The 27,014-nt window shown below is 39.8% G+C and overlaps 1 protein-coding gene across 1 annotated transcript in view; it reads left to right on the top strand.

Annotated features, from left to right (window-relative positions):
* The first annotated feature begins 17,640 nt into the window (after positions 1-17,640).
* Positions 17,641-27,014, top strand: part of VSNL1 (visinin like 1) — a 100,404-nt gene continuing 91,030 nt past the window's right edge. Inside the window, exon 1 of the mRNA XM_060168876.1 lies at positions 17,641-17,867. The gene's annotated coding sequence lies outside the window, so the exon portion shown is untranslated. The remainder of the gene's footprint in view (positions 17,868-27,014) is intronic.

Here is a 27,014-nt window from a genome sequence, read left to right as displayed (position 1 = left end):
ATCTATTCAGAGGCGATATAGAGAGTAGTTAAGAACATAGGATTATAGACTCTCTACCCCAGAAGTCCTCCTCATGCTTCAGTCCTCTGCTTCTTTACCTGGGAAGTTTGTTCATTTTGTGATAATTCATTGTATTGTACATTTATGAATGATATTTTTCTGTATGTATGTCTTATTTCTATTTTTTTAAAAAAAGAAAGGGGCTTCCCTGGTGGCGCAGTGGTTGAGAGTCTGCCTGCCGATGCAGGGGACAAGGGTTCGTGCCCTGGTCCGGGAAGATCCCACGTGCCGTGGAGCGGCTGGGCCCGTGAGCCATGGCCGCTGAGCCTGCGCATCCGGAGCCTGTGCTCCGCAGCGGGAGAGGCCACAACAGTGAGAGGCCCGCGTAACGCAAAAAGAAAAAACAAGAAAGAAAGAAAAAAGTGTTGATTCTGGAAGTAAACTGCCTAGATAAAAAAAAAAAAGAAAGAAAGAAAGAAAGAAAAAAGTGTTGGTTCTGGAAGTAAACTGCCTAGATTTGAATCCTGGTGCCATAACTTACTGTTTGACCTTGGGGTATGTTTGACCTTGGGGTAAACTCCTTAACCCTCTGTGCCTCAACTTCTTCAACTGTAAGATGAGAATATTAGTAATAGTACTTGCCCCTTGTGGTGGTTGTAGGATTTTATGATTCTATATGTGTAGGATTTTATATTCTATATGTAAAACACATAGAACAGTGCCTTACACATGACAAATTCTATATAAGCATTATAGTTATTAACAGTAACCCATTCACTTCTTTAACCATTCTAGAATAAGAATCCTTAGATAATCCTTTAAAAAATCATTTAAGAGGATTTCCCAACTTCTAGATTTTCATTGATTTGTCAAATTGCTCATTTTTTCCCCTTTGTTTCACAGAGAGCTCCATGGGAAATAATTCTTTTTCATTTTCTCTCTAGATTTAATATAAAAGGAAAAGAGACTAAAATATATACCATTGGATATTTCCATATATCTTCACTGATATATAGCTATCACTCTGTTTTTCAAATACACTATTAAGTCTGCTTTTGAAAGTGTCTATAACATATGTTTATTTATTAATCCTTAGTTAAGAATAATTAGCTTAGCACTTTTGTGACTATATCCTGATTTTCTCTTCATCAATTGCTATCATTTAGAGTTTTTTTAATGGTTTTCCTAAATACAGCCAAATAAGACCCTCATTCCTAAGGACTCAAAGGTATTTACTCTGGGAACCAGTTTTTACTCAATGGAACAGACATTAAGTACAGAGTATCTATTATATATTCAATATTGTGCCAGGTGTCATACAAAGAAGTTATGACACAGAGACAAGGCATTAATAATAAAAAAATTTAATAACAATGTAAAGGTTTAAAATTTTTTATATGTAATTATAAATAGATTATATAAATAATATATACTGTGGTTTAAAAGAATTGAGTTATTAAGGATTAGAATGGGTATAAGGCATCATAGAGAATATTTATGATTTGGATATAAACAGAATAGTAAAATATATTCCAGATGAGAACAAGAGCATGAACAAAGGCATAAATAAAAGTGTAAGATATAATTGAGCAATAGTGAGCAAACAGGTGTTTTTGAGAGAGAGTGGTTTTGTAAGGGGGAAAAAGAAGATAGGAAAGAGACTTGAGGTCAGGGTGTTCAGAACCTTAAATGCCAGGCTTAAAAGAAAGTGTGAACGTCATGCTATAGGAAAGACTATATTTGTGAGTTTGCTTCAGGAGAAAGAGGTATTTAAAATAGGCTTTCAGAAAAATTCACCTAATGGCTGCACGTAGGATGAATTAGAGACAAGTGGGAGAGAATGCTGTCCCTAGCAGAAATTAGTTAAGAGGCTATTGCCATACAACTAGAAATATTAAGGATCTGTATTTGAGCATCAACCATAGGAATGAGAAGGAAAAAAGTGGGAATAATATTTTTTAAAAAATATGATTAGAATTTAATTACTGTTGTGCTGTTGTGGAGGTAAAGAGTCAGCAATGAGTCCAAAGTTTCAAGTTTAGATGATTAGGAAAATAGAGACACCATTAGAAGAAGAGAGAAGGGGGAGAGGCTGTAACTTGTTTGACGATATATCACAAGGGTAAAGGCTAGGAGTTTGGTTTAAGTATATTGCATTGAAGAAATCGCTAAATGTTATTGCACTAGACTTCTGGTTGGAAAAAGAAATGGAGCTCAACAGCAGCAAAGAGCAGAAACTAGGAGGGTTTTGGTTTCATTTAGGGGCCTTCATTTGCTGGAGTTGAAGATTAAAAATTCTGGCAATCTTCCTTTTAGGTGACTCATCTAGAGTGTTAGAGCAGGTTTGACAGATTAAATCTGGAGTGGACATGTTTCCCATCCCACCCTGGTCCTTTTTACTGGAAGGGGAAGGGCCTGGTTCAGTCCACTAATAAACAGAGTTAAAAGCTACTGAGTGGAAACATCTGAAGGAAAACCAGAACTTTCTTTTAAAAAATCTGAATTTGATTGTAATAGTCATGAACAGGTTCATCAGATATTTTGTGTGGGAGCCAATGTTTTGTTCCAATCAACAGGCATTGGAAAAGCCCTAGGAATTGCCCAACAAAGTCATCTAGTATTAACCAAAATTTGAGAAACAGAGACCTGATTAAAATAAAAAGGGGCTTATTTGGGGTTTGTTAGGACAGCAGCCCGGGAGACACAGACTGAAGAAGCACTTGAACTGTCAAAATGGGGGAGGATTATAAAGGCAAGAACCACAAGGTTACAGTTAGTTATATGAATTGTTTATCAAGAATTGTAATTGGAGCTGGCAAGAAGGGTACTTGTTAAGTAAGGATTGGTTGGGCTCTGAAATGGTTGCATAGTTAGAAGGGAGAACAACCTTGAAACACAATGTTGCAGCTAGCAGATGTTTTAAAAACAATGGAATATTACTCAGCCATAAAAAGAAACGAAATTGAGTTATTTGTAATGAGGTAGATAGACCTAGAGTCTGTCATACAGAGTGAAGTAAGTCAGAAAGAGAAAGACAAATACCGTATGCTAACACATATATATGGAATTTAAGAAAAAAAAATGTCATGAAGAACCTAGGGGTAAGACAGGAATAAAGCCACAGACCTACTAGAGAACAGACTTGAGGATATGGGGAGGGGGAAGGGTGAGCTGTGACAAAGCGAGGGAGAGGCATGGACATATATACACTACCAAAGGTAAGGTAGATAGCTAGTGGGAAGCAGCCGCCTAGCACAGGGAGATCAGCTCGGTGCTTTGTGACCGCCTGGAGGGTGGGATAGGGAGGGTGGGAGGGAGGGAGACGCAAGAGGGAAGAGATATGGGAACATATGTATATGTATAACTGATTCACTTTGTTATAAAGCAGAAACTAACACACCACTGTAAAGCAATTATACCCCAATAAAGATGTTAAAAAGCAAAACAAAACAAAACAAAAAAACCTTGGGTTAGGTATAGTTCACAGAAAGTTCAAGTTCTTAATGGTGCCTGAGACCAGGCGCTCAATGGCTGTCCAAATCCATTTTTGTATGCCTGAACTATGATTACTCCATTATAATTTTAATTTGTCATCACTAGCAATTGCCCAAGCCTGATTGTACAATAAGTTAGTGGGCTGGTGTTCTGGTTCTAATTCTAGAGAACTTCCTGAAAATTTTAAACTGCCTAATAGACCATTAGAGGGCTAGCAAATGGATTTCATACAACTTCCTCCATTCCATGGATATAAACGTATTTTAATCACAGTGCGTATGTTTTCATGCTGGACTGAAGCCTTCCCTTGCAGACAGGCTACTGCCTCTTCTGTGGATAAAGTTCTGGAAAAAATTATCCCTGCTTGGGGAATTCCTCTTGAACTTCATAATAATCGAGGAATCCAGTTTCCTGGTCAGGTGCTTTGATAAGTCTTCACTGTTTGGCCAGTTTTACAGTATTTTATTGCACTTAACACCCTAAATCCTCTTAGTTGAATAAATTGACAGCATTATTAAGACACCATTGGCAAAATTTGTAGAGGCCCTCCTAATACCCCGGCCAGAAGCATTTCCACTCGTCCTTCTAAATCTCAGATCCACCACTGTTGGAACTCATAAACACTCACCCTTTAAGATAGTCACAGTATGCCCAATGCACATGGCTGCTGCTTCTTCTGACCCACTGGAAATTTCATCTACTAGAAGAGACACCTCCAGAAGAACTTTCTTCAACCTTGCTGAAAAGGCTCCCATCAGGTACTGCTAATCATCCCTTGTGCTACCAAACTCCAAGGAATAGATTCTTGGATTTATATGACACACCTAAAGAAAGTGCTGAAATCTACCTGGATCTGCACATCATCTGAAAGTAAAGATTTTCCAGAAATAAACTAGATAACATCTGATGAGACAGATTTCCCAAGATATCTGAACCATGCCTTTTAGAATTTTGTCACCAAACCTTTGATGATAATATAACACTTCAGATGCTCTCCAATGCCTATGTTCTTGATAACACATGGACTTTCGATAAAGAGTGCCTGAGAGGTTGTCCCTCCTACCCCTCCTTGTTACTCAGATGTGACTTCAATATGTTTCCCAGCTGTGTACTTTCCCTCTGACAAGACACAAAACACTCACGAAAGGCCCTTCCTGGCGTTGAGGGACAAAAAGCCACTGAAACTGGAAAACCTGACTCTTGATCAGTAATGCTTTTAGAGAAAAATCTTGATTAAAAGGGAAAAATATGAAAAATTAATAAACAGAAACCTAAATTAAATAGACTCAGGAGACCTGAAGGGGGAATTCTCACACCATATGACAACAGCAGAGCCCAACAGGAAGAAGAAAAACTCCTCCTCTTCTTTCCTGGCAACAACTCAGCCAATGAAAAGCCATGGACTCTGTTTACTGTAGCCCTCCCAACTTTTCCCCTCTATAAAAGAGCTCTCCTCCCCCTGGCTTGTGCAAGCACTTGCACCGTGGCTCACCATGGCTCAACTGCAATTCTCAATTGTAATTCTCTGTAGATCCTGAATAAACCCATCTTTGCTGGAAAAATAACTGGCTGTCTATTTGGTTTAGATCAACAACTGTAACCTACATACAGACAATCACTTGCAAAATATTAAAATATATGACATTTCCTTCAGAAAGTATAAAAGGGAAAACCATTTAAACTTTTACAAAGGCCTTGAAAAGCTATGATCAGGTCCAAGGAACAGTCAGAGAAAAAAACAGTCTAGTACAACTTTCATTTGGCAGGAAGAAGAAGAAGAAGGAGGAAAAGGAGGAGGAGGAGGGGGAGGGGGAGGAGGGGGGAGGAGAGGAGGGGAAGGGGGATGGGGGAGGAGGGGGAGGGGGATGGGGAGGAGGGGGAGGGGAGGGGAGGTGGAGGGGAGGGGGAGGGGGGAGGGGGAGGGGAGGGGGAAGGGAGGGGGAGGAGGAGGGGAGGGGAGGAGGAGGGGAGGGGGAGGAGGAGGGGGAGGGAGAGGAGGAGGAGGGGGAGGAGGAGGGGGAGGGAGAGGAGGAGGAGGAGGGGGAGGACGAGGGGAGGGGGAGGACGGGGAGGATGTAGGGAGGAGGAGGAGGGGGAGGATGTAGGGAGGAGGAGGAGGGGGAGGAGGGGGAGGGGGAAGGAGGAGGAAGAGACATCTATCAATACATAAGGAAGAATATAAACATTTTCTTGGCTTGCAAATGATTATACTGGTTGCTAAAAGAAGGTTTGGTTCCAGTGTCCAATGTCAATTGTAAACACTATTGCCCAGTCAAATAAATCTAGAAACTCCCTTTTGTCAAATATAATGTCCTCTTTCTTTCATAAATCTAATCACATGGCATTCACAGAAACTAATCCAAGCCCTAAGTCACTTCTTGTTTAAATTCCTTTATAATATATTCCACTACATATGGTACAAACCTATATTGAATAAGAAATATAATCACCTGCTGGAAGATGCTAAGTTTTCTCTTAAAATCAGTATAAAAACAACTGTTTTTCATTATTTGGGGTTCTATAAACAGAAAATTATGTATCACACTTACTATACCAATTATGAAACAGAATCATTATTAAGTTATAAAAATAATCTTTCCGGGGTTCCCTGGTGGCGCAGTGGTTGGGAGTCCGCCTGCCGATGCAGGGGACACAGGTTCGTGCCCCGGTCCGGGAAGATCCCACATGCCGTGGAGCAGCTGGGTCCGTGACCCATGGCTGCTGGGCCTGTGCGTCCGGAGCCTGTGCTCCGCGACGGGGGAGGCCACAACGGTGAGAGGCCCGCGTACCACAAAAAAAAAAAAAATAATAATAATAATAATAATCTTTCCAATTATCAGAATGCTCAACTGAATTTTAATTCTTCTAGATAGTAAAAGCACAGAAAAATAACCCACTGAGAATGAACACTAAAGAGACAGAGGAAATTAATCCACCAAATAATTGCCAAGCTTTATTATGAATCAGGAATTTGGCATTTTGAATGAATCAAAGTAAAAATACAAGACACAGCTTCTGCACTAAGTAGCTTTAAAATATAGTTGGATATTAAAAGCTAAAAGGAAAACTATGTGTCTTGGTGGTATTTCATTGATTATTCCATGCATCTTAAGTCTAATGAAAACTGAAAAGAAGAACTATCACTCTGGAATAGATAATCAGGGAAGTCTTCATGGTATTTGAACAAGAACTTGAAGAATAAGTAGGAAATGTTACAGCTATCCAAATTCAGCAATGCCCTGTAATCTGACTCTTTGGTGGAAATCTGCCAATCCATTCTAAAATTCCTCATTCGGTGGTACAAATTGGTGAGTCAGGAGATCTTAGTTTGAGAAGATCTTGCCCTGCTCAGGCTCATTTAAAAGATTCTACAGTGGGCCCTTAGTATCTATGGGTTCCACATCTACAGCTTCAACCAACTGAGGATCAAAAATATTGGGGGGGGGGAAATTCCAGAAAGTTCCAAAAAGCCGAACAGGCAACTATGTACATAGCACTTACACTGTATTTACAACTATTTACATAGTATTTACATTGTATTCAGAATTAAAAGTAGTCTAGAGCTGATTTAAATTATATGGGAGAATATGCATAGGGTATATGCAAATACTAAGCCATTTCATATCAGGGACTTGAGCATCCATGAATTTTAATATCCACGAGGGTCCTGGAACCAGTCCTCCATAGATACCAAGGGATGACTGTATTCTACTCTAATTCCAGATCTAGGATCTGGTCAGAAACTACTGCCACAGCCTGTTACTTGCCCCAGCTCCAGTTCACCCCACAGAGGAGTATCACCGTAACTACCAAAGAGGACAATTTTCTGATGGAAAAATATTTTGTCATCAATCTGAAGAGAGTCATCTTTCTATTCATTTATACTATTTTTGAATAAAATGCATCACCAAGAAACAGTGTGATCCTTCCTATGGGAGAAGCAGGAAAGAAATATTCAGAGAAATGAGTAGAAAGCATACTCACCTGACAGCAGCAGGGACATTGTGTCGTAACTGCCTTAATGTTCCTGAATAAGGCTTTCTTAATTAGTTTTAAGGTGATCCTACAAGTTATTTTAACAGCTGCTCGAGAGATACAGACTACTCAGATGAACGCTGGTAGTTTCTAAAGACATAAATAGAGTTGGGTTACTGTATTCTTTCCTCCTGGCCTAAGTGGAAAATCGTTCACACAGCTTTTAGGATAGAAAGAGTCCAAGCATAAGTAATATCATTAAAGGTCCATTCTCATAGATTAATAGATTTATTAGCTCCTAAAGGGAAAGAGCTACAATCTATTTAGAAGTATTTAGAAAACCTTATTTTTAAAAATGCCTGTTGAATTCATAAAAGCCAAAGAGTAAATTTTAGCTGTTTCAAAACCAATCCTCATCCATTGGATTCAAATTGCTTTCAAAATGGCCATGATCTCAAATGTCAATCACTTATTTTTCAAGGAATACAATGATGTATGAACATTTTAATGTTTCCAGGTAGCAGGATTTTAATAAAATGTGGCCTTTATAGATTTAATCTTTGGGCTGTATCTATTTGTGAATGACTCTGAAGGTTATAATGACAGTAATATGTCATTTGCTAAAGCTCAAATATAAACCTTATATGACTATGAAGCTGGTGGTTGTAATTGATAACTAAATTAATAAATCTGGTCAAATGACCACCCAGTGCCTGCACCTCAACCTAGCTTTGTTGTGCTTATTTATTTATTTATTTTATTTTTTATTTTTTTTGTGGTACGCGGGCCTCTCACTGTTGTGGCCTCTCCCGTTGTGGAGCACAGACTCCGGACGCGCAAGCTCAACGGCCATGGCTTCACGGGCCCAGCCGCTCCGCGGCACGTGGGATCCTCCCGAACCGGGGCACGAACCCGTGTCCCCTGCATCGGCAGGCGGACTCTCAACCACTGCGCCACCAGGGAAGCCCCTGTTGTGCTTATTTAATTTACTGTCTCACTTAATATTCTATAAATAGGCAATATGGCTTACTTTACCAACAAAGCAATTTTATCCTAGAGTGATATTCATATAATAGGGAGTCAGGAAGGTCTTAGGACACATCCCTCAGGAATGTTAAGGGTCTACATTATATTAAGAAGCAATACAATTAGTCTGTTATTTAGTCTTATTTTTTATCCAATCCAAAATCAACATGCTTGAACTTCTAATACTATATTACAATCTACACAATCAGAACCAATAAGGTCTATCGTCAATGAATGTTTCTAAAAACATTATATGTATTGTGAACTTAACATTGCTCTAAAAAGTAAAGTCTATTCAAAAACATTATATTGGCAAAGTGTTATTTATATAAGTCTAATTTCAAAATATTGTTTAACACTACAGTGTTATTAATACTCAGTTTTATTAGAACATCTATAAACTAGCCTGAGAAATCTTAAACCAACTTGTTCTAGGTCTAGCAGTGGTACTGTGATCTCTGTCCCTAATCTGATTTTCATCAACAATGTATGAAAGGTCTCTAAGGAAATTATTTTAAGTGAACTCAAAACCATGAATTTAATTTGGTTTTCAGTTGGAAGAAACTGGCTCAACACTATCTTAGATGTAAATCAGCACTATTAACTTACTGTCTGGAATTCTGTGGATGCCCAGTATCTTGAAGTTTTGAACTACAGAGCTCTATTTTTATAAATGAGGAAATCAAGTTATGAAGGGAACTTCAGTGATTTTCCCAAGTAGCAAAATTGGTTCTTGAATCACTCTCTCTTAATTCAAAATCCAGTGATTTTTCACAGAAAAAAAAAAAAAGAGGGGGATGGGAGATGTCTATTTGTAGAAAAGAAAATTTTATCTTTCCATTATCTCAGTGCCAGAATATTCTTTACTGTAGACCTATCTGCTGAATACTATATTCAAATGCAGTTATCCTCTCTATTAATTTCCTAGGGCTGCTATAACAAGATACCACAGAATGGGTGACTTAAACAACAAAATGTTATTCTTTCACCATTCTGGAGGCCAGAAGTCTAAAATCAAGTTGTCACTAGGGTTGGTTCCTTCTGTGGGCTCTGAGGAAGAATCTGCTTCATGCCTCTCTTCTAGCTTCTGGTGGTTGCTGGAAACCCCTGCCATTCTTTGGCTTGTGTGTAACTCCAATCTCTGCCCCCACAGTCACCTGACATTTTCTCTCTGTGTGTCTCTCTCTGTCTCTGTGTCTTTCCTCTTCTTATAAGGACACCAGTTATTTTGGATTTAGGGCCCACGCTAATCCATTATGACCTCATCTTAACCTGTAAAGAACCTATTTCTAAATAACATCACAATCTGAGGTTTGGGATGGACATGAATTTTGAGGGGATACTATTCAACCCAGTACATCTTACCTAAATGATGATAGGAGACAGTTATGAAAGATTGTTTTTCTATCCTGAGTTAACTTACCTTTCTTTGGCTTACAGATTTAAAAAAAATATTTCAACATTTTATGGAACATTAAAAAGGATTTTCAATGTGTAATAATTACTAGCCTCTCAATAATTAACCAAATCTAAATAATTTCAAAATTATGACATGTATGTCTCCTGTGGATTCAGAATTCATCACATTAGATATGATGTACTAGTCATAAAATTTTAACCAAAAATAAAGAAATTGGAATTATATTTTGCCTTTCTACAAGAAAGTAGACTGAACTAATGGCTAGGCATATCTACTTGTCCTTTAAAGCTGGGTCTGAGAGAAGTTACCAGTACCCACTGAATAGTGAGAGAAACTAATGTAAATATAAACTCAACTCTGTTGGAAAATTTTAGATCAAATGGTGCTCACCAAGGAGAGATAAACAACAAAACAATATTGTACCTATGCATTGAAAATGCAAAGCCAGGAAAGAGGACGTTGCCCTAAAAACTCATGGGAAAATTTTATTTCTAAAAAATAAGAAAGGGAAGAAAATTTCAGAAGACAGTTATTTTGCATCTTCAGAAAAGATAAAAGAAATGGTCTCTGGAACTAAAGCAGGGAGATAGCAAACTGAGATGAAGGCGGAAATGCTAAAGTTGAAAAAGAAAACATATGAAATGTATTAACAGAATTAAAATCTGTACTGGACATAAAAGAGCAGAATTAACACTACAGAAAACCAAATCAATGCTATGGAAATCAAAGATTCAACCCTCCACAGTACACAGAGAAAACGGTCAAAGCTAAACATGATGAGAAAAGTTTACACATTAAATTTTCTGGCTCATGGGGAAACGGACACAACTCTCTCCATGTCAGCTTCAAATTAAAAACCCAGTTGGCGTTCCTAGGTTCTAATGTCCAAACAAGCAACAGATAGTAGCCAAGGACCTATTTCTTCAGACTAGAGGAGAGACCAGGGAGCTGTTTATTTGTGGCCTAGGCATATTCCTCCAAAAGTATCTACTACAGATCCCAAATGTGAAAACAAATAATTAGATGGATGGGTGGATGGATAAATAGACAGACAGACACAAATATGTATTTACATATAAATTCATAATCATTAATTTAATTATTAATATTTTCTAAAGCAATTTAACCAACATGCATATATTTGAAACATATTTTATTAACTATGGATCATATTCCCTTTTAGCTGGGTTAGATACACATAAGAACCCTTAACAATCATTATTTTAGTTCCACAAACACTTTTTTAAAGGCAATATCCTAAGTGCTGCTTAAAAAATACTAAAATGAGCAAAACAGCTATTACTTTCCAGGAGTTTGCAAACAAATATATAATGAGAATAACAAGTGCACAATAACCTCTCCCAAATTCCTTTTCCCAAACTTAGGTGATTCCTAGTTTTACCATTCTCATGCCTTCTCTCTATACTTGCCCCTTGTCAATCATATCTAGTCTCATGGCCTCAACCACTACCTGTATTAATAATTAATAGACAAATTGCTAATATACAGTATCTTATGTTTAAATAGAGCTTCATAGTTTGTATTCTCATATATGCTATCTCAGTTCATCTTCACAACAACCCTGTAAACTGTCTGCTATGCGCTAGGAAATAAAAGATTCTTCTGTCAGGAGATAATATTTTAGCTGAACTTGATGGATTAATAGAAATCTTCCAGGCAAAGGAAAGAGAGTTTCCCAAGAAGAGAGAAGAAGCAAATGCAAAAGTACTGAGAAGTACAACTCCACAGCATGACGGAGCAAAGAAGAGTGAAAAGATGTAGCAGGAGATGAGGTTGGAAGGGTATGCAAGAGCTAGAAAATAAAGGGTCTTGTATGCTGTGCATTTTTATTTTTACTGTATAAAGCGAGAAACCACTTAATGGTTTTATTCAAGGGAGTGATGTGATTTTATTTTTTTTTAATAGTTATGAGAATGAAAAAGAACAAGTCTCAGGAGTGCGATGATGAAAGGCTGAACAGAGTGGCAGTGAGGGATGAGTTTGAGAGACATTCAAAAAGTGGGATTTATAGGACTTAAGTAATGATTTGATGGGGAATGAGAGAGATGGAGGAACTGAAGGTGATACCCAAGGTTTGATTTAGAGGACTGGGTTGATAGGGGGCACCTTCAAAGCGCTAGGGTGCACAGGGAGATCAGTGGAGGTCAGGGGGTGGGGGTGGGGGAAGGGGAGATAAGTATTTTGTACACTTTGAACCTGAAGTATCTGTAAGAAATTCACATGAAGATGTTCTGTAGGCAGTTGTAAATAAGGAACTGGACAGTAATGTCTGGATTTAAGATCATCAGTGGTCATTTTTCCTCTTCTTGAACACTCCCTTTTTAGGATGCTAAAATGGACTTAAAGGAGATATATAGTAAGGACAGAAAAAAAATGAGGGAGGCTTCTGTTTCTGTTCTCCTTCAGGCAGTAGATGAAAAGGCAGGAATGCTGGGAAAGGTAGACTTTGATCTGAGCCTGTTTCCTTCCTGCTTCCCCCCACCCAAAAAATAAATAGATGCTCTGTGGTTAAGGCAGCCAAGTAGCAGTCTGCCACATAGTGGAAGATTCTGAATACGTGACTTAGGGTTTGAAGTTTTCTCAGGAGGAAATGGGAGATTATTGAAGAGAAATAAGATGATCATGGTATACACAACACTTATCTTGCATAGTTATATTAGGTGGATAAAAAAGTAGTAATTTACAGAGGGAGAATCACAGTATTATTTGGAATGGGCTAAAGAAAAAGGAATTAAGGCCAACTGAAGAAGGCATCTGGAGATGTTACTAATACATATGTTGTGTCAGTTTCCTCCTCATCTGTAAAATAGATTATAATAGTACCTATCTCACACTTCATAGAGTTGTTATTAAATACAATATTGCATATAAAATGTTCAGTACACTGCCTGACACAAAGTAGGTGCTCAATAGGTGTCTGATAAATGAATAATGAATGAGATCAAAAGAAATTCAGCCTGCAGGCACTACTGAACACCACTACTGGTTACCGAGCATTTTCTTTCTTTTTAAAAAATCAGTACAATCCACTCTCCTAGAGACTATGGTACAGGTGCTAAACCTATGTTCTGAAAAAAATCAAAGGTCATCAATGGTCACTCTTTCTCTTCTTGAACCTCCTTAGGATGGTAACATGAACTTTAAAGGAGGAATATGATAAGAACACTAAAAACTGAGAGAGCCAACTGTTTCTTTCCTCCTGCAGGCAGTAGGTAAAAATGTAAACTCCACTGTGAAAATACTTTGGTAAAGGCTGTGGGTTTTTGTTGGTTGTCTCAGAATTCATTATATTTATTTTTCCCTTAAATTATATGCTAAGATTCTCTGTTGAGTTTGAGTAAAAATTCAAAAGAAGTATAATAAGGAAAATAGAGATTGAAGGGAGAAACAAGTCATGAAGATCTGCTTTAGGCAGGAAGGGCTTTTGAAGACCCTTCAGGATCAGATGGTCTCCAAAGTACAGAAGTTCCAGAATATGAATCCATGATTATATTGGCAGTGGCTAGTCACACAACTAAAAAAGAGTACAGCCTAGCAAAAAGGACTACCTGAAAAGTCATCAAAGAAAAGGAACAGGGGCCATATATAGTCCAATTCTGCTATCATAATTTGTTTTGTGTCATCACTAACAATAGTGGTGAATATTCCCAACTTAAGACCACTGCTATAAATCTATAGGTTAGGCCCAAATGTAGAAGACATGGAATGAATGGAATAAAGCATTTTCTATTTTTAAATAGTTATAGCAAGTGCTGTAGATCACCTGTGCTTGCTATGACTAATTTTGAGATTCCAAGAAACTTCTGGAAACTCAAAACTTTGACTATAATTCATTCAGCAGGGACTTTAATTTTTATTGTGGATTGTTCAGATTTTAAGAGAAATTGGTGACACAGCACAGAATGATCTTTCAAACTGAATTTAGATTCAATCATGGATTACAGAGATAAATCAGGAGTGGGCTGGGTGAAATAATCAACTGAGTCTATTAAAACTAGGGCTTTTAATCCCTCTTCTGTGTAGAGAGGCATGGAACGCTCCCTCTAATTGCATGGGAATCACTCCTCATGGTCTTGCATTTTTCCACGTATTTTAGAAAAAAAAAAAACATTTAGAAAGAGTACAGACATATACAATGAAACACTTTATGTGTCAGAAAAACTGCTGTACAGTTTTATTCTAGGTGATAACTTCCTGTTTGAACTTCCTGTTTATCTTTAAAATAAAATTATTTTATTTTATTGGTCTATCCATATATTTTTAAAAATAGGATTAAAAATCAGGATAAACATAATTATCTTACATAATGCCTCTCCTCTGTAATGATTAATATCCTTAGCTTTTTGAAATAAAGGCACTTTACCCATACAAGAAAATTACTATCATGATTCTTTATGAATTTAAATGAGTATAAATCCATTTTTCCAATTCCTGCGTCTTTTCATTTTCTAATGTTGTCTTCCAAACACTTACTTTTTCTTCCAATTTCCTAAATGCCCTCATGCCTTAAGTTCCACCCTTCTTGGCTCGTATATTTTATACAGAGCATGTCTGATAAATAATATTACCATGAGGTCACAGGGCCACAGGCTTAGACCTGTTATATCACTGGCAATTTGCACTTTTGCTGCCATTCTCAGTTTTCAATTTGTCTATGCCACAAATAAAGTGGATGGAAATATTAAATATAGTTGTGTATACCTGAAAAATCGTCCTTGGTTTTATTTTGTTTGTTTGAATCTAGGAAGGAGTGAGGTGGAAGTAAGGCTACTTCAGGAAAGAATATAATTTGTAATTGAGGAAAGGAAAATGGCTTCTCAGTTGTTTCCGGGCGAGTGAGGCTTCTACCAAGTACTCCAGAAAAAACAAACAACCCTCTCCCTAAAGCACCTTCCCCTTCCCTCCTCCTGTCCCCGACGTACCCCCTCTCTCTCTCCCCCAAATCTCCAGGATGTGAAAGCTGACACCGCGGGCGGTCCGCAGTGCTGGGGACATAGCTTCAAGTTACGCGACAACTGCTGCAGCTGACAGCTTCTTTACTAAACACGGTGCGGTGTCCCAGTCCCTCTACCCCAGGGCAGCGCATCTCTGCTCTTCTGTAATCACAACTGAAAATGACTGAAAAAGGGAAGAAACACAGGGATCCCTCATTTTTTAGTGTCCCTACCACAGTCCTCTTTTAAAGATCATTCTACCATCCTATAGAGGGGACCTGCTTTCTGTAATTTAAATGATAAATATCCCTTCGATGTTTTTAGGATGGGTTTCCCTACTGTGACTTCGTGTTGCATATATAAAAGGCATCACACACACCTACAATTTTTAAACAACAAATGAGCTTAAAAAGATAAAGGTGCACAATAACTGGAGCTTAAAAATTAAGTATCGCCAAACAGCGCTTCAGTGCAAATACAACTAACAAGCAAAATCTTCTTGCCCAATTAGACAAAGCTGCTTCACAAACGCGCACGCTTCTCAATCACATCTCCCCTACAGCACAACACGGTCTAAAGTATCAGTGTTCATTTTTCCCGACACACAAGTTGTCAGTAAGTCATCAACGACCTAACATTGCCACGAAAGAGACCTCCAGGGCGCGATAAATAAGTACATCTCCTCGAAGCAAAGAAATGGCATCATGACCCCCTACGGTTGATGCGGTTTGCAGCGCGGAGACTGTTCTCTGGAGAGAAACCAGAGAGCACAGCGTAAAATGCTAGAGTAGGGCAAATCGACAAAAGACTGGAAATCACTTTGAAAGCTCTGGAGGTTGTGTCCGTGAGCGAACAAAGCGACTTATCGAGAACTGACTTTTGCCCCCACCCCATCCCGAGAAACAGAAAGAATCGGGACGGGCGAGCCCCGCTACGCAGTGCTTATCGCGGCCGGGGAGCGCAGCGCTGGCGCCCGCCAGATTCACAACCTGCTCGGCTGCCGCAGCACGCCGGGGCCGCGCGCCCTGCTCCGCGGTAATCCACGCTCCGGGTTTCCGCGTTCACCGGCACCGCGCGGAAGAGCCCTGCCGGGAGGGCACCTCGGAGAGCCTTGTCGGGGGAGTCCCGGGAGCGCTCTCCCGCTCTGCGCCACCTGCCCGAGGCGTCTGGCCCAGGGGCGCGCGTTCCTGACCTGTGGGCGGTCCAGGTTGGCCTTGAGCTCGAGGCAGCGGCTTAGGCGTCACCGCAGAGGCCCTCACCGAACACTAGCCTTCCAAAGCCTGAGAGTTGTCCGGCGGAGTTTCTCTTGATCTTTGCTTAAGTAGCCTCAGGTTCTTCCAAGCTGGACGCCCCCTACTAGCAGTCAGGGGTAGACTCCCTCCTAGCAATGGAGGTTTGTCTGCCTCGAGCCCTTTGGCCAAGGGAGATACTCATGGTGTCCTCAGAACCCAAAACGGCAGTTTTCCTGGACGTGATAAGGAATTTGAAGGCACTCTGCAAATCGTAAAACTCTCTGCTTAAAGAGAAAGTCGACCTTCCAGAATTTCCCTCTCTTGAAAATTCCCACCTGAATGTAAACCTCAACAGGGATTTTGTTCGCTGCCTTTATCCCCAAGGCATTGAAAAGTGCCTAAGGTCAGTAGGCAGGAGGTCACTGAATAATTGTTGAAATAAGCGAATGTACAAACAACACACTTAAGGAAACTGATCAGGTTGGGAACATGTAAGAATTCTTGCTTTCCTGGTAGGCAAGCCACCAAACATTTACTGGGCACTACTCCTTGACAAGTCTTCCAGGCTTTGGCTAGGACAGTCAGGATCCCGGGAGGGCTGGCAAATGTGTGTCCTTCAAGGACACAGAAAGGGGCTTTATAAAATGGCTTAGTCCAATCCCTCAACCCAGGATTCCAAGGAAGTTTCATTCCCTCCCCTTCACTATCCCCTCCCCAGCCCCACCCAAAGCACATTCAATAAAATATATTTAGTGCATAAACAAGGTGCTTATTATTAACCGTTGGTTGATGATTAGCATGATTTGCCCAAGGTCACCCAGGACAAGAAGCTTCAGAGCCACCTCCCTTCAACACACATTTCTCCAACGCCGTTCTGGACCAGGACCCTCCTGAGTAGTGGGGTACTAGAAGGCCTGGCTCCCTGTACTCCCAGTATAAGACCCTCGGAAGAAATGGCCCGCACAAAGTGCCCACCATAACAGTCCTCGACAGTGAGCCGGGAAGACGCGCTCACAGCTTGCTGGGAACTCTTCCTTCAGAGAAAGGAATTTCTGCAGTTTTCTCCTTCCCCTTGCAGCCCCTCAAAGAGTGGGCCGGGGGCCCTCTAGGCATGAGGGTGGAGGGAAAAGCAGGCTCCACGTGTCCCAGCTCTGGCCTCAGCCTTCACCACCAGACGGGGTAACCGCGGGGCGTGGTGAGCCTAGCCCGCTCTGCCAGCCCAGGTGAAGGTTGCTCGAGTGGCCAGGCTCCCTTTTCTTAGCTACTTTCCTTTTGCGTTTCTGCTAAAATCTGGAGACATGGAATCCACTCTCGGAAGCTCCGAGCCCCTCCAACTGAGCATGCGCCAATGCCTGACTGCTTTTGGTCGCGGCGCCAGATCTCTCCAAGCTGGGCTGCGGAGCCCGGAGGAGGAGGGAGGAGGGAGGGGGGAGGAGGAAGGAGGGGAAAGGGGAGGGGGTGCCTGGAGAGGCGGCGGCTCCAGCGCCTGCGCATCCGGCTCCAGGGACCGTAGGTTTTCTATGGGATTCCCAATCTGCAGCAGAGACTTACCGGAGCGTGCTGCAGCGACTGCTGGGCTTGCAAGGCGCGATTCAAGAGGAATTTAAGCAGTCTAGAGCGCCACAGAAAAAAAGAGCGTGAGAGAACCATACACGGAGACGGCTTAACCGTTTATCCGAATTAAATATATGTACATATATTTATTTACAAAGAACTGTTGAGTTTTATCATTTTCGCTAAGTGACCGTGGGCAGCGCTATAACAGTAAGTAGAAAATACGATCTTTGTGGCATTTCTGCATGTGTAGTGCAGCCAGTTGTCTGGGAGATGCTTTGGCTATTGTCACTTACTTTGCTTTGCATAGACACATCTAAATGCACGGTGACAGTTGCTTTGGTTAATGCTGGTGATATGAACGTACTGTTAGTCCATGAGGGACCTTTTGGAATAACGGGGGCGGGGGAAGGGGGAATGTTTATATGCAGCGTGTTTGGGGGATTGTCTTAGGCTAGATTTAAGATAGGTGAAACAGAGGTGCTTTTTAAGTTTGTCGCTAAGTAGGCAGATTTCCTTACACAGATTTAAGTAGCTAATTGACCGACTGTGAAGTTTTCCGGGTGCTGATAAAACTCTTGAGCGGTTGCAGTTAAGTACCAAACTGTCATCCGTGGGGCTGGTGCACCATTTTTCTCACCGTGGAAGAGCAGCGAACGTGTTTGCTAAGTAAAACTGAGTGGACGAGATGGTGTGGAAACCAGGGTTGGTTTCCAAGTGGGATGTTAGTGTTTAGAACCACAGAGCTAGGCGCTAGAAGCACATTTCTCTGTTAGTATTTAGAAATGAGTAAATAATTTTTCGGTTTTGATTTTTCATCACGATGGTGAATGGGCAAAAAAAGGAAAGATGTTCAACCGCCCTGTCAGCCCGGTCTATTCTGAACAGAGTCTGAGACTCAGAGCCTCTGAATGGGGATCGTCAGATCCAAACTAGTTACCTGCCTTTGCATCCTGTATTCACATTCCAGAATGCAGGGTTGAAAAATGTAAACCCAGATGTTTTACCTTTGGTAGTGTTTCTTTAAAGGAGAAAAGGTCGTTCTGTGTTTTGAGTTAAAATGGGTTCTTCCTTGCCCAGAAACGGAAGAAGGGTCTTTGCAAGGTCAAACCCCCGTGGAAATCAGGGGCTCTGGTGAATTGGGGGAGGGGGCAGGAAATGGTGATGCTCCCTGGAGGCGCTCAGCACTGCACGGATCAGTGCCCTGTGAGATGCCAGAGTGGGAATCCATTTTTCTAGAGTTGCCCTCCTGGCCATGTTTTGGAGACTGAAATGAAATGGAAATGCTAGTGGGTGTAGTAAAAACAAGTGTATACTATCTGTGTGTCATAGCCCACTTGAAGACGGGAGGAGCAAGGGAGTTGTGTTTCTACATATTAATTTTTTCAATTTAAAGGGGTTTCACGTTGAGACAAATTAAAAATGAAACTCTTGGGAAGACACATTTTAGCCTCACTGCCATTTAAACTGCCTACATATGTGTGTTGTTGCTGGCGGAGGGGGAGGGGCGTCCTGCTTCATTGAACACCTCACTCATGAGTATACTCTCATTAAACTTGGGTGTTAATAACCCCAGAAAATGCTGCACTGAAGCAGGCTGGCAGAAGGGCATGAGGCAGGCAGACAAGAGAAGAGCATGACCAGTGTGTGCTGGATTTCCATGGAAAAAGTAGATCCAATATCTGGGATGAAATGAAATAAATTTTGCCCCAAATAGGATAGATCATTATAGGACTTTTGGCTCTTCAGTCAGTCTGGCTATCTGGAACCCTTTGAAGGAATTTATAATTTATTTAAGTGGATGAAATTTGAAATAGGAAATTAGAGAATATCCTCTCCTTGGAAACCCAAAGTGTAAATCATACTGCCTTCTCTGTCCCTCCCTTCTTTACTCCAGGGCAGAAGAACCAATCATTTGTCATAATTGAGCCATACTCCTCGTCAACCCTGAAAATTGGAATCAGCTCCCTGAATAGTGCAGGTGTAGCGCTGCATTGATAAATGGGTGGTGGAGAAAGTAGGGGAAACCTGGTGTGAAAGCTCATAGATGTTTGCTCTCAGATACCTTGCTTCATAGGCTGACAGTTATAGAGGAAAACATTGGGCAGAGACCTTCGAAAGCATCTAGTCCAAACCTGTTGTTTTACAGATGAGAAAATTGAGGCTCAGGGCCATGGAGCTAGGGGAAAGTCAATTAACTTCTAGTCTATGGAATAAAGAATTAAAACGTATTGTTGAGTGGAAGTGTTCCCTTCTCTCTGTACTTACAGCATCCTCAAGGACATAAATAATTGCCTGCTTCCCAGCACATCGGTTGAGAGAGTCCCAGGGTCCCTTTTCATACCATTGCATCTCTCTTCTCTGCCTTGCTTTTTTTTTTTTTTTTGGTAAGGTCTCTGTCTCTTTTTTCTATTGTCCCTCACTTCTGATATACCCACCTCATTAGATGTTTAGTCTGGCCTTCCTAGCTTCTCAGTCCATTTCTTTAGAATCCTTCAAGTTTTTGGAGAGAACTGGCAAACCAGTTGGAATCTTCAGCTCCTGTTTGAAAACTGTCCAGACCCATTTGTATCCCCTCTCTGCTCTATTCCCCAGGATCCTTTAAGGAATCCAGCCTTCTGAGAAACTGTAGGTGCCTTCCCTCTTTTCTACCTGTCTCACCTCCTCCAGCACTGCTGCAGCTACAGGCACTGGGACCTAGTGGAGTGAGGAAGCTGCAGTGTAAACACACAGCAGGCTCTGCCAGCTCTCTCCTTTGGCTCCTAGAAGGCAGAACCCAAATCAGAGCCGCCTGTCTCCAGCCTTCATGGAAATGCTCCAGATGAAGCCACCTGCAGAGAAAGGGGCTGGGGGCTGGGCGGGAAGACTGAAGGAAGACGCCTGAATCATGCTACCTGAAGCAGGCGCTGTAGAGGAGAGCAGTGCAGCTTTTTAAAACCTTTAGAGCTTTTAAAGTGCCGTCTTGCTGGACAGGGACTGCAAAGCAGGCAATAATACCTGCCTAAATGGCCCTTCTCTTTCCTTCTTTTTTTCTCCTTTCTGTTCATTTTCTTTCTCTATTTCTCCCTCATTTTCTCCCTTTCATAAACATTTCCTGAGTGCCTGTGCAATAAAGCTCTAGGCGTTTTAAAGATAATCCAGGCATTCCTGTCGCTTCTCGCAGGCACTCAGAAAGAGACTGAAACCAGCACAAATGTCCCCTTTGGGGAAATGCCAGGAATTTTTACCTGAAAAAGCTGAAACATTAGTGGAGGCTTGAGAAAGACAAAGTCTGCGTCTCTTCCTCGTTTGAGAGCTAAATACACTTGGAAATTGTTGAGGAAGCTAAGGAAGCAAGGTGGTGAGTTTCTCAACACATTCCCCAATCAACAGTTCAATTTAACCACTTCCCTCACGGTAAACCTTTACTGAAGCTCTGTCCCGCAGAGTCTGTCCCTAACAAATGCTCTTGGGTCAGATGTCACCTCGTCTTGCTATCCTGTTCTGAAAACAGGCATGTCCAAGCTATTGTGAACACCACATAGCTTCTGCAGATATCAGAGACTTGTAGCTGCTAAGCGTCCGGCTTTGATTTGCTGGTCATTCTGTAATAGGATAGCATGGTTAGAAATGTTGTCCTGGGCAAGCTATAGGTTTTCTATTTGGGTTGTATATAGGTATGGATTCCAAACATTGCTGAGGAGCTCCCTGTGGAATTTCATAGAATGACAGTATAATAGCGATATGAAATGTGTGGTTTCCTAATTCGCAAGAGCGAAATATATTTAATGTTGTTCTAAACATCTTTTTCTTTGTATGGAGTAATTTTTATGCTCCTACGATTAGTGATTCTTTAGGAAGTTAGGAAGGTTCTTCTTATCGAGGGGATCCCATTCAGTTAATCTAAGGTTGAAAGTGACAATGTCCACCTCAGTTGCATTTAGTAGATATAAATATATTAATTTCCTAAAGTATCAAATGGTGCAGAGATAAATTAATAAATGAGTGATATTTCTACTATCCAGTGGTTAATTCACATAATTTATAGAGTATATGAACTGTATGGGATCCATGTAAGTTACCTAATCCATCCCTTCAGCACGTAAAAAATATAGTAGAGTAAGGAACATTTTTATCTTAAAGACATATCTGCAAAGTGAAAGCACATTTCACAAGGGCAGAGATTTTAATGATCTTTTTCATATTTCCACAATGTCTATACAATGTCTTTTATAGATACTCTGTAATATTTCTCAATTAAATATTTGTTCTCAGAAGAATCAGTTACATGTAACTTGTTAATTATGTCAAGAAATTAAATCATTTATACTAAAATCATGCACAGAATTAGAATTGCTTTAAATATCTTTATGTTACTAAAAGGAAAATCTAGACTAAAAGTTATTCTATACTTTACTTTCAGTGAAGACATAAAAGCACTATATTAATACCTTTAAGCATGCTTTTTAATCCACTTACAGAGTATACTCCCTTTTATTTCTTAATAAGTAAAAATGTATATTATTTTTACCTATTTATAAGAATTGATATCAATATGTAAATCTAGACTATGGTAGATATGTGTACCAATTATTTAGATCATGGGTCTCAAGCTATGGAATTATTTTAACGTGTTCACATTGTGAAGGGACCATAACATTTCTCATTTACAGTTTGAGATTTCTCATTTACAGTTTGTTTCTAAAGACGGCTTATGCTCTTTTAAGTGAATCAAAATAGTTTGAGTTGCTTCCAGCTTCATTCATTGAGAACTCCACAAATGGGATCTTGGGGGTGCTTTAGAAACTGCTTAATGAATGAAACAAATGGAATAGCAAATTACTGAAGAATCCTCAAAGAGGTTTGACACTTTAATAATAAGGTGTCTGTGAATACATTAAAGAGATGTTCTATACCCTTATCAGCTAACTTAAAGCATGCAAGTCAGATAATTTGTCCATGATTCTTTTGTTTTCTCTGGATTTCTCCACTGCCTTCCTTTACTGCAGTTCTAACACAGATGACCTGCTGTGTAGCCATCAATTGTTTTTCTGGGTTTTTTTTTAAGACAATGCACTGCATTTCTAACCATTTCTTGTATTATTTTCAGGTGAACAACCTATTTCCTTTTGTTCTATATTACAATTAAGACTTGGAGTACTCTCATTCACCAAGTAGCCTTCAAGCTCAATATATCTAATGCAATAATTGCTGAAGTTTTTATAGAAAGAAGGACTCTCTTGATTGAAAAGATTTCATTTTTTTGAAGTATTGCTCATAAAAGGCAAAGTGTTAACAAATCAGTTAAATTTACTTGCAATTATTATAGATCTATAGAATGAATACTGTTTTTCTTTATTCTTGCTCGAATAGGGATTTTTCTGAAAAAGAAATCTGTCACTTTAAGTGTATTTTTTTCTCCTTTCTTTGGATCTTGTTTATTATCTCTTGGGCTCTGAAACTTTTGAAGAGCTGAATGTAAATAGATTTTTTGCAAATTATTAACATGTTAAATGTGCTTTGTAGCCTCGGTAAATTTTTTCCAATGTGAACAACTAGATACTAATATTTCTGTTGTATCATACTTTAGCATGTTTATTGCATTTGAAGGCTTCTTAGAATAGTAGATTCTGGTGCTGCAGGAATCTGGTGTTTTACATTTTGCCTTGGCTTTATTAATTTGTGATTAGCATGTTTATTTCTGATTTCTTGAAACCCAGTCTTAAATTGAGTGAAATTTCCCATTGGGGGCCCATTAAGCATTATCAGTAAAGTTGACATGTTTACTAATATAATATTTTATCTTTAATGTATGAAATAGTGCTGTACAAGTCTGATTTTCAATTAGCAACTTCTGGAATTCTTTGGCTTTTGACGTTATGAGTTGATGAAAGACTACCAATTTTGTTTATTCCAGGAGTTCAAGTGTTTCTTAAATATATACATAAGGTGCTTGGTGTTTGCTTACTCATATGGGAAATTTTATGAAAAATAAAAAAGAAATTGTGAAATAAGTTTAAATTCTAAACAAAATTGTTAGTTTTTCTTTTAAATGTTTATAAAGGTATTTATTCCTCAGAGTGAGGTGAAAACCATCCAGTCTTCCCCCATTTTTAGTTAGTAAATGGAAAAATTCCTCAACCCTCGCGAACGTTTCAGTTGACTCAAAAGAAACTATAGGAGGAAATGTAAAACAAGAGTTTTCAAGCTAGATACATTTATTTTTTTTTTTTTTTTTTTTTTGCGGTACGAGGGCCTCTCACTGTTGCGGCCTCTCCCGCTGCGGAGCACAGGCTCCGGACGCGCAGGCCCAGCGGCCATGGCTCACAGGCCCAGCCGCTCCGCGGCACGTGGGATCTCCCCGGACCGGGGCACGAACCCGCGCCCCCTGCATCGGCAGGCGGACCCTCAACCACTGCGCCACCAGGGAAGCCCCAAGCTAGATACATTTAGATAAAAATCCCTAGTTCCACAGTTTATTAGTTCTATGACCTTGAATACGTTGTTTAACCTCTTAGCCTCAGTTTCCATTTAAAATAGTAATTCACAGGATTCTTGAACAGAGAACAGAAGACTATGTATTAAAGGATATAACACAATGCCTCATTATTGAAAGTGTGCAATTAATGATAGTCATTGTCATCACTATCATTCCTTTCATCAGAAATCAATGGTTCCTAAACCACTTTAGTCTCTGAGCTGTAGTAATTCCACTCATAATGGAACCTCTGAATAAGGTATTGAGCTATGACCAGTGAACAGTTAACAGTGCTTAACCTACCTTGTAAAACAAATATCTATTAAGTAAGTGTGCCAAGCACTGTGTAGTCACTGTGGAATCAGGATTAAATAAAATACAATGTCAGCCTTCAAGGAAGTTATTCCTAATGAGGAAGATAAGTACAGTTCAGTACGTCAAGTGAAATAAAAATGTGGTATAGATGCATAGAGGAAAAAATTTCTAGAAGTACCTACACTGAGACCTCAAACTTCCCATTTCTCTCATTCTTTCTTTAAATGCATCCCATTTCCATTATACCTTTTCTTTACCACCATCTCCCTACCATATAATACCAGCATATAATTAGACACAACAGAATATGGAAATAAGAGGACATTTTTAAGCTTGTTTCCTTATTGAATACATTTTAAGGTCATCTATTAATTATTTTCCCATGTAGCTAAATAATGTGGCCCTTGCCTCCCACCCAAGCCTCCAGTGGGTCACTGAAACTCAGTGAAAATATTTCAAGAGTTTTGCCTTTGGTTTAAATATTATACGATGATACTTCTATCCTTTAATATCTTCCAAAAAAGAGATTTCTGTCTGATACTCTCTGCTCACCTCCCTTATTACTCCAACTAATTTCATGACTTATCTTTTAAATGTATCTGTGGGAGGACTCATATGATCATACAATCTACTCCTTCATTTTTTTCTCCTAGGGCTTTTATGATAAGGAAAATATACCTCCTAATCCCTTTTTCCCACTGAACTGAAAACGTGTTTCCAACCCCTATACACATACACACACACACACACACACACAAATCCAAAATGGCCTTACTGTCTTTAGGTCTTCTAAGAGGCTTTTCACTTCTCCTCAGCTTTTTCCTCCCTTCTCCCCCTATTTCCTGCCCTACTTACTAAGGAATTTCAAGTATATTTCTTATCTGGAGTTAAAAAGGAGCATCCTTTTCTCCTTTTGAAGTCTGCAAAAGTTGCACCTAAATTCTGAGGCTATTTTGTGTAGTAGGAGTATTGGATGATTCACAGAATTGGGTAGGACTTTTGATTCTAATTAATTTGGGGGGCTTTTTTTCTTACTTGTGAAATGGGATCATATATTTACCTTATAGGAATCTTCATATATATATATATATATATATATATATACATATATATATGGTGTCCTCAAGATATAGATATATAGATATAGATATAGATATATAGATATAGATATAGATATCCATACCACCTAAAAGAGCTTAGTGCATAGTAAATAATTCTTCCTCCCCCTTCGGACCTCTACCTTCCCTCCTGCATTTCACCATTTCTCCTAGCAGGACACTTAGGTGTTCTGCTCTTTCTAGGTATATTTGTCCTAATTTTCTGGTGGTTAAATAATAGCAAATACACACATATCCCAGGTAGCATGGTGAGTGTGGTCCTAGAGAAGGTATACTGAATGAATCAATGCCTTAGCATAGACCCATGTTCCTGCATCTGTTTGGAAAAGTTCTCCATTCATTTAAGACATGCCTCCTACTAAAGTTCCCAAAGCTTCTATTGACTAATGTTCAGTTAATGAACAATCCATCCCCATCCAGTGATTTATAATGCTCTTCATAAATTATGTTGGAGGATATCTGCTAACCTTTAATTATCTTCCAACCTTTATCTTCTCCTTCCTTTACCTTTTTCTGAGGTGCCCTGAGTGCGTTTGAAACATTCTAATGACATCCTTACTTCACTTCTTGGTGTCAGGTCTGGCATTATCAAACTTACATATTTTTGGTCCATCAAATGTCCATCAGATAACATCAAATAAATGGCAGAAAGGGAATCCTTAGTGGAGCACACAATACTATTGCAGAGCATGTTCGTGGCAGGGTTGGCCTCTCAGAGCCTTTGTTTGTTGAGCATTTGTAGAAGTGTGCACTAATGCACGTTGGCCAAGAGCAGAGAACGGCTCTCAAAGCGAGGGTGAGGGAGAGGTGCAGCTACATACAGTTACATACCTACCTACATACATACATACACATATACATGATAGGCACACAATAAGCTCCATATACTGTCATAGATTGTTTTACATTTTAAGCAAAATATTTAAGAGCAAATAGCCTTATAACAAATCAACACTTTTGAAATGGCATTAAAAGGAAGCCCTTTTGAAAGTTTTCTCATTCTAGGTGAAGTGGCAGAGTTGAAAGGGAAGGTGGTTTAAATTTGGTGGTAAGGACATTTTAGACTTTGTTTCTTTTTATTTATTTATTTATTTATTTATTTATTTTTTTGTGGTACGCGGGCCTCTCACTGTTGTGGCCTCTCCCGTTGTGGAGCACAGGCTCCGGACGCGCAGGCTCAGCGGCCATGGCTCACGGGCCCAGCCGCTCCGCGGCATGTGGGATCTTCCCGGACCAGGGCACGAACCCGTGTCCCCTGCATCGTCAGGCGGACTCTCCACCACTGCGCTACCAGGGAAGCCCTAGACTTTGTTTCTTTAAAGAAATATTTCCAAGACACTGGTAGTTATTTCCCCTCAAAGAGTTTTGTGGAAACGTTTTTCGAGGTAAATAGTGCTTCCTACACCCCACTCTTAAATATTTTCAGTGCATATTTTCATATTAATAATAAATCTGAGTGGTCCTGTT

The sequence above is a fragment of the Lagenorhynchus albirostris genome, chromosome 13 (genome assembly GCF_949774975.1).
Source record: "Lagenorhynchus albirostris chromosome 13, mLagAlb1.1, whole genome shotgun sequence".
Lineage (NCBI taxonomy): Eukaryota > Metazoa > Chordata > Mammalia > Artiodactyla > Delphinidae > Lagenorhynchus > Lagenorhynchus albirostris.
This window is presented reverse-complemented; position numbering and strand designations above follow the sequence as displayed.